Genomic DNA, 8,895 nt, shown 5'->3' on the forward strand with positions numbered 1-8,895 from the left:
CTGGGGGGGAAGCGAGCGGATGCGCGCGGCTGGGGGGGAAGCGAGCGAGCGCGCGGCTGGGGGGGAAGCGAGCGAGCGCGCGGCTGGGGGGGGAAGCGAGCGAAGCGCGCGGCTGGGGGGGAAGCGAGCGAGCGCGCGGCTGGGGGGGAAGCGAGCGAGCGCGCGGCTGGGGGGGAAGCGAGCGAAGCGCGCGGCTGGGGGGGAAGCGAGCGATGCGCGCGGCTGGGGGGGAAGCGAGCGAGCGCGCGGCTGGGGGGGAAGCGAGCGAGCGCGCGGCTGGGGGGGAAGCGAGCGAGCGCGCGGCTGGGGGGGAAGCGAGCGAAGCGCGCGGCTGGGGGGGAAGCGAGCGAGCGCGCGGCTGGGGGGGAAGCGAGCGAAGCGCGCGGCTGGGGGGGAAGCGAGCGAAGCGCGCGGCTGGGGGGGGAAGCGAGCGATGCGCGCGGCTGGGGGGGAAGCGAGCGAGCGCGCGGCTGGGGGGGAAGCGAGCGAGCGCGCGGCTGGGGGGGAAGCGAGCGATGCGCGCGGCTGGGGGGGAAGCGAGCGAGCGCGCGGCTGGGGGGAAGCGAGCGAAGCGCGCGGCTGGGGGGGAAGCGAGCGAGCGCGCGGCTGGGGGGGAAGCGAGCGAGCGCGCGGCTGGGGGGGAAGCGAGCGAGCGCGCGGCTGGGGGGAAGCGAGCGCGCGCTGGGGGGAAGCGAGCGAAGCGCGCGGCTGGGGGGGAAGCGAGCGAGCGCGCGGCTGGGGGGGAAGCGAGCGAGCGCGCGGCTGGGGGGGAAGCGAGCGAGCGCGCGGCTGGGGGGGAAGCGAGCGATGCGCGCGGCTGGGGGGGGAAGCGAGCGAGCGCGCGGCTGGGGGGGAAGCGAGCGAGCGCGCGGCTGGGGGGGAAGCGAGCGAGCGCGCGGCTGGGGGGGAAGCGAGCGAGCGCGCGGCTGGGGGGGAGCGAGCGAGCGCGCGGCTGGGGGGAAGCGAGCGAGCGCGCGGCTGGGGGGGAAGCGAGCGAGCGCGCGGCTGGGGGGAAGCGAGCGAGCGCGCGGCTGGGGGGGAAGCGAGCGAGCGCGCGGCTGGGGGGGAAGCGAGCGAAGCGCGCGGCTGGGGGGGAAGCGAGCGAGCGCGCGGCTGGGGGGGAAGCGAGCGAGCGCGCGGCTGGGGGGGAAGCGAGCGAGCGCGCGGCTGGGGGGGAAGCGAGCGAGCGCGCGGCTGGGGGGGAAGCGAGCGAGCGCGCGGCTGGGGGGAAGCGAGCGAGCGCGCGGCTGGGGGGAAGCGAGCGAGCGCGCGGCTGGGGGGAAGCGAGCGAGCGCGCGGCTGGGGGGGAAGCGAGCGATGCGCGCGGCTGGGGGGGAAGCGAGCGAGCGCGCGGCTGGGGGGGAAGCGAGCGAGCGCGCGGCTGGGGGGGAAGCGAGCGAGCGCGCGGCTGGGGGGGAAGCGAGCGAAGCGCGCGCGGCTGGGGGGGAAGCGAGCGAAGCGCGCGGCTGGGGGGAAGCGAGCGAGCGCGCGGCTGGGGGGGAAGCGAGCGATGCGCGCGGCTGGGGGGGAAGCGAGCGAGCGCGCGGCTGGGGGGGGAAGCGAGCGAGCGCGCGGCTGGGGGGGAAGCGAGCGAGCGCGCGGCTGGGGGGGAAGCGAGCGAGCGCGCGGCTGGGGGGGAAGCGAGCGAGCGCGCGGCTGGGGGGGAAGCGAGCGAGCGCGCGGCTGGGGGGGAAGCGAGCGAGCGCGCGCTGGGGGGAAGCGAGCGAGCGCGCGGCTGGGGGGGAAGCGAGCGAGCGCGCGGCTGGGGGGGAAGCGAGCGATGCGCGCGGCTGGGGGGGAAGCGAGCGAGCGCGCGGCTGGGGGGGAAGCGAGCGAGCGCGCGGCTGGGGGGGAAGCGAGCGAGCGCGCGGCTGGGGGGGAAGCGAGCGAGCGCGCGGCTGGGGGGGAAGCGAGCGAGCGCGCGGCTGGGGGGGAAGCGAGCGATGCGCGCGGCTGGGGGGGAAGCGAGCGAGTGCGCGCGGCTGGGGGGAAGCGAGCGAGCGCGCGGCTGGGGGGGGAAGCGAGCGAGCGCGCGGCTGGGGGGGAAGCGAGCGAGCGCGCGGCTGGGGGGGAAGCGAGCGAGCGCGCGGCTGGGGGGAAGCGAGCGAGCGCGCGGCTGGGGGGGAAGCGAGCGAGCGCGCGGCTGGGGGGGAAGCGAGCGAGCGCGCGGCTGGGGGGGAAGCGAAGCGAGCGAGCGCGCGGCTGGGGGGGAAGCGAGCGAGCGCGCGGCTGGGGGGGAAGCGAGCGAGCGCGCGGCTGGGGGGGAAGCGAGCGAAGCGCGCGGCTGGGGGGGAAGCGAGCGAGCGCGCGGCTGGGGGGGAAGCGAGCGAGCGCGCGGCTGGGGGGGAAGCGAGCGAGCGCGCGGCTGGGGGGGAAGCGAGCGAGCGCGCGGCTGGGGGGGGAAGCGAGCGAGCGCGCGGCTGGGGGGGAAGCGAGCGAGCGCGCGGCTGGGGGGGAAGCGAGCGAGCGCGCGGCTGGGGGGGAAGCGAGCGAAGCGCGCGGCTGGGGGGGAAGCGAGCGAGCGCGCGGCTGGGGGGGAAGCGAGCGAGCGCGCGGCTGGGGGGAAGCGAGCGAGCGCGCGGCTGGGGGAAGCGAGCGAGCGCGCGGCTGGGGGGGAAGCGAGCGAGCGCGCGGCTGGGGGGGAAGCGAGCGAGCGCGCGGCTGGGGGGGGAAGCGAGCGAGCGCGCGGCTGGGGGGGAAGCGAGCGATAGCGCGCGGCTGGGGGGGAAGCGAGCGAGCGCGCGGCTGGGGGGGGAAGCGAGCGAGCGCGCGGCTGGGGGGGAAGCGAGCGAGCGCGCGGCTGGGGGGGAAGCGAGCGAAGCGCGCGGCTGGGGGGGAAGCGAGCGAGCGCGCGGCTGGGGGGGAAGCGAGCGATGCGCGCGGCTGGGGGGGAAGCGAGCGAGCGCGCGGCTGGGGGGGAAGCGAGCGAGCGCGCGGCTGGGGGGGAAGCGAGCGAAGCGCGCGGCTGGGGGGGAAGCGAGCGAGCGCGCGGCTGGGGGGGAAGCGAGCGAGCGCGCGGCTGGGGGGGAAGCGAGCGAGCGCGCGGCTGGGGGGGAAGCGAGCGAGCGCGCGGCTGGGGGGGGAAGCGAGCGATGCGCGCGGCTGGGGGGGAAGCGAGCGAGCGCGCGGCTGGGGGGGAAGCGAGCGAGCGCGCGGCTGGGGGGGAAGCGAGCGAGCGCGCGGCTGGGGGGGAAGCGAGCGAGCGCGCGGCTGGGGGGGAAGCGAGCGAGCGCGCGGCTGGGGGGGAAGCGAGCGAGCGCGCGGCTGGGGGGGAAGCGAGCGAGCGCGCGGCTGGGCGGGGAAGCGAGCGAGCGCGCGCGCCAGGGAGGGGGGGTGAAAGAGCGCGCATGCGCCTCGGGGGTGGTGAAGAGAGCGCGCGCGCGCCTGGGGGGGGTGGAAGAGCGCGCGCGCCTTGGGAGGGGAAAGAGAGTTCGCAGCGCGCACTGGGGGGGGAAAGAAAGCGCGCGCGCCTGGGGGGCGGGGGGGGGGGAAGAGAGGAAAGAGAGTGCGCGCGCCTTGGGGGGGCGGGGGGGGAAAAGAGAGCGCGCGCCTGGGGGTGGGGGGGGAAAAAGAGCAAGCGACCGGGGGTGGGGGGGGGGGGGGGAGGGGGAGAAAGAGAGCGAGCGACTGGGGTGGGGGGGGGGGGGGAAAGAGAGCGAGCGACTGGGGGGGGCGGTGGAGAGAGTGAGCCACTTGGGGGGGGAAAAAAGAGAGCGAGCGACTCGGGGGGGGGAAGAAAGAGAGCGAGCGACTCGGGGGGGGGAGAAAGAGAGCGAGCGAGCGACTCGGGGGGGGGAGAAAGAGAGCGAGCGAGCGACTCGGGGGGGGAGAAAGAGAGCGAGCGACTGGCTGTGGGGGTGGGAAAGAGAGCGAGCGACTGGCTGTGGGGGTGGAAGAGAACGCGCGCGCCTGGGGGGTGGGGGGGGGGGGGGAAAGAGAGCAAGCGACTGGAGGGGTGGGGGGAGAAAGAGAGTGAGCGACTGGCTGTGGGGGTGGGAAAGAGAGCGAGCGACTGGCTCTGGGGGTGGAAGAGAGCGCGCGCGCGCCTGGGGGGTAGGGGGGGGGAAGAGAGCAAGCGACTGGAGGGGGGGGGGAAAAGAGAGCAAGCGACTGGGCGGGGGGGGGGGAAAAAGAGAGCGAGCGATTTGGGGGGGGGGGGGGAAGAGAGCGAGCGACTGGGGGGGTGGGGAAAAAGAGCGAGCGACTGGAGGGGGTGAGAGCGAGCGACGGTGGGGGGGGAGAAAGAGAGCGAGCGACTGGGGGGGGGAAGAAAGCGAGCGACTGGGGGGGGAAGACAGCGAGCGACTGGGAAAGGGGAGGGGGGAAAGGGGAGGGGGGAGGTGGTGGGGGGAGAAAGGGGAGTGGGAGGGGGATGGAAGAGCGGAGTGGGAGAGGAGGGGACTCACCTCGGTTCAGAACGATAAAGGCACATACACTACAGGCGGGCCTTAAGAGCCCCATGTGTACTGTAATGCCGGTAATGGCCACTCCGGCTATATAAGCCTGTATATTGTCTTGTATCAGTTAGTTCCCCTCCAGACTTTGTTTAGTAAACACCTATGAAATCAACTCCTGTCTTCAGTGTCTCTATCAACACACAAACACAACAGTGGCGACGAATTGGAAACGGACTTACCTGCAATTCGGCAGCACTTCAAGGACATCGATTCCTCTGGTGTCCAAAGTTGAAGAAAAATCAAGAAAAAGCAAAAGCTGTTGTTTCACCAGCTAGCCAAGCTGGTGGCAGGTACTGCAATAATCCTTCCTGAGCGTCGGGCTGGGGCTCCAGCGGCTGGCTCTACAGCTGGGCCAAGCAGCGAAAGCGGAGGCAAGCAGTAAGACAGGGCGGGAGCACTCGGGAGACGGCCGGCGCTGCAAGCAGGTCGGCGTTCAGACCTAGAGAGTCCGGCAGGGACGAGTCTCCAACTGTAAATAAATAAATAAAAAGAACGGAAACCGCGGGAAACAGCGTTGTCATCGGCAGCAGCGGCGGGGAAGCGCCATATCTTTTCTGCAGAAAAGAAAAGCGCGGGAAGCGCCATTTTATTTCTAGGATGCCTAAGTCTGGCAATGTTGATGCTTTTGATAATGAGATAGAGGATTGGACCACATATGTGGAAAGAGTGGAGGTATATTGCACCGCAAATGGAATAGATGAAAAAAAAGCTTCAGTACTGCTAAATCTAATGGGCGCAAAGACATACGGGCTGTTACGAAATTTAATCACTCCAGCCAAACCAAAGGACAAGAATTTTAAAAGAAATTGTTGATACCCTACAGGAGCACTTAAACCCAACACCGCTGCTGATAGCAGAATGATTCAAATTCTTCAAGAGAAATCAACACAAGAATGAAAGTAACGCTGATTACCTCACCGAATTAAGAAAGCTATCAAAACACTGCCAATTCAGGGCAGGACTAGCAGATTATCTTCGAGACAAATTCGTCTGCGGTCTCCTAAGTGAAGGAACACAGAAAAGGCTGCTTTCTGAAAAAGATTTAACACTGGACAAGGCTTTCAGTATGGCTGTATCATACGAAGCCGCCGCAAGAGGAGCTGCAGAGATACAACAAAAGACACAGGACTTCGGCACCCATGAAATGACACAGGGTTTCGAGAGATGTTATCGCTGCGGCAGATCCACCCATGACCAGAGGGACTGCTGGTTCAAGGACAAAGCATGCAGGTAATGCGGAAAGATTGGACACATTGCACGGGTATGCCGATCTGGACAAAAAAAATCCACAGACAGGAAAAAAAAAATCAATAAAGAAAAGTACAGAAAGGTACAAATGATGACGGACAGTAGCTCCAAAGACCAGAAGAGCGATAGCGACTCCGAAAACAAGAGACTAAGCTGTCTCAAATTACATAATGTAATTGCCAAAGATGATTACCAGACCATTTGGGTTACCCTCACGATAGCAGGGTCCCCAGTTAAAATGGAGCTAGATACAGGATCAGCTCTGACCGTCATAAATCGACGGGATTACGAGCGGCTATTTCCGCATATACCTTTAAAAGACACATCCATTATCTTGAAAACATATACGGGGCAGAAAGTATACCCCAAAGGAAAAATAAGGGTGCCTGTTGTATACAACGGCAAGGAAATACAAAAGTTGTATTTATACGTTCTACAAGATGGTGGTCCACCGCTGTTGGGACGTGAATGGATCAGGAAAATACGTTTAGACTGGCACTCCATTCAGGCACTGACAGTGACCAGTAAGAAAAAAAACGATGATGATGTCATACCTGAACGATTAAAAGACATCTTGGCCAACGCCAAAGAAGTGTTTCAAGAGAAACTAGGAACCTTGAAAGGCATCACCGCCTCAATAAAAGTGGAAGATGCAGCAATTCCCAAGTTTTTTTAAGGCAAGACCGGTGCCATACGCAATTCGTCCAGCAGTCGAGGCAGAGCTGGAGAATTTGGAAAAGGCAGGCGTATTATCCAAAATAGATTGGAGCGAGTGGGCAACACCCATCGTTCCAGTCATGAAGAAAGCATTGAATAATGATAAATCTGAAGAACAGAGAAAAATTCGCATCTGTGGAGACTTCAAGGTGACTGTAAACCCGGTCCTTCACACGGTACAGTATCCGAGGATAGAAGATATTTTCGCCTCACTATCCGGAGGGAAACGTTTCACCAAAATTGACTTGGCACAGGCATATCTACAGATGGAGGTTGAAGAGGCCTCTAAAAAATCTCACGATAAATACACACAAAGGTCTGTACCAGTACAATCGACTGGTTTTCGGAGTAGCATCCGCTCCAGCTATCTGGCAAAGAGCTATGGATCAAGTCCTCCAAGGGATTCCGGGGACTCAATGCTACCTAGACGACATCCTTGTAACAGGAGAAAACGACAACGAGCACCTTGCCAATTTGGAGCAGGTGCTCACTAGGCTGAGAGAACGGGGCCTACGAGCAAATCGCCCCAAGTGCAAATTTTTCCAAATCAAATATCATATTGTGGCCACATAATTAATAAGGAAGGGTTGCATAAGTCACCTGAAAAAATTGAAGCGGTCATAAAAGCCCCAGCACCTGAAAATGTTTCACAATTAAGGTCGTTCCTGGAACTAATAAATTACTATCATAAATTTTTACCGAACTTATCAACTCTTCTACACCCTCTTAATGAACTGCTACAAACAGGAGTAATTTGGAAATGGAGCGAAGACTGTAAATGTGCCTTCCATAACTGCAAAGACTTAATCACGTCCAAAGAAGTTTTGGCTCATTACAACCCATCACTGCCAATCAGACTGGCGTGCAATGCATCCCCTTACGGCGTAGGAGCGGTATTATCGCATAGATTCCCTGATGGCTCGGAACGGCCGATAGCTTTTGCGTCACGCTCATTGAACTCAGCTGAGCGTAACTATGCCCAGATCGACAGGGAAGCACTCAGCCTGGTATGAGGAGTGAAGAAATTCAACCATTACCTACACGGACAAATATTTACCTTGTTGACTGACCATCAACCCCTCATCTCCATATTCAACCCTAAAAAGGGTGTTCCCATTATGACAGCGCAAAGGCTACAGAGGTGGTCCCTTTTTCTAGGGGCACACCAATACAACATAGAATACAAAGGATCAAAACAGCATGGGAATGCTGACGGGTTATCGCGCCTACCGTTGCCAACGGTAGAAGAAGCACCTACCGTAGACCCAGTGGAGATTTTCCACTCTACCATAGTCGAATGTCTACCAGTAACAAATTCTGCCATTGAAAGGGAAACTAGAAATGACCCGACTCTCTCACGAGTCTACGATTTAACAGTGAAGGGATGGCCAGCACATGGCGAACCGCTGTTGCCAGCATTCTCGCAAAGAAGAGAACAGCTGTCAGTGTGCTGAGGAACCTTGATGTGTGGATCCAGAGTGGTGATTCCACCTAAACTCCAGGATAAAGTTCTAAAGGAGCTTCACGAGGGGCATCTGGGTGGAGTGAAAATGAAGAACCTAGCCAGGGTGTTTGTATGGTGGCCAGGTATCGATGGAGACATCGAAGAAATGACCAAGAGCTGCCTAGGATGCCAGAAGGTCCAAAACGCTCCACCCCAAGCCCCTCTACATCCATGGGAGTGGCCCTCATCTCCCTGGCAAAGGGTACACATCGACTTTGCTGGTCCATTTATGGACTCAATGTTCTTAATCGCGGTTGATGCACACTCCAAGTGGCCGGAGGTAATAAAGATGTCCTCCACCACCATGGAAAAAACCATCACAGTATTAAGGACCATATTTGCCAGGAATGGGCTGCCGGAACAGATCTGTTCTGATAATGGACCGCAATTTGTGTCCGAAGAATTCAGGAAGTTCTTAAAAAACAATGGGGTTAAGCACTACACGTCCGCCCCATACCATCCCGCCACCAATGGATTGGCTGAAAGGTTTGTCCAGACCTTCAAGGCCATAAAGGCCATGGGTAATGAAGACATAAAACTTCAGCACAAGGTGGATAACTTCTTGTTCGCATACAGGAATGCAACACATATGGTTACAAACCAAACTCCCGCCATGATGTTCTTCAATAGAAGCCTAAGATGCCGGCTGGATTTGATCAAGCCCAACATCAGAAGGGACGTGGAGAACCGGCAATTTCAAGGCATGAATGAAAGGCCAACTAGAACCTTCCAGATAGGTCAACAAGTTTTGGCCCGGGACTACCGTACCGAGAAATGGCAGCCTGGAACTATCTGCACACGACTAGGACCGCTGATGTATACCGTGGACATCGGAGAAAGCATAATAAGGCGCCATGCTGACCAAATCATAGTCATCCGAAAAGGGACAACCTACACAACTCTATACATCTAACGATGAAGTAGAGATACCCATATCTACCTCCGATCCGGTGATACTGGAACCCGATG

Source organism: Somniosus microcephalus, chromosome 1, assembly GCF_052327205.1.
Source record: "Somniosus microcephalus isolate GS21.2 chromosome 1, FLI_Smic_1.0, whole genome shotgun sequence".
Classification (NCBI taxonomy): domain Eukaryota; kingdom Metazoa; phylum Chordata; class Chondrichthyes; order Squaliformes; family Somniosidae; genus Somniosus; species Somniosus microcephalus.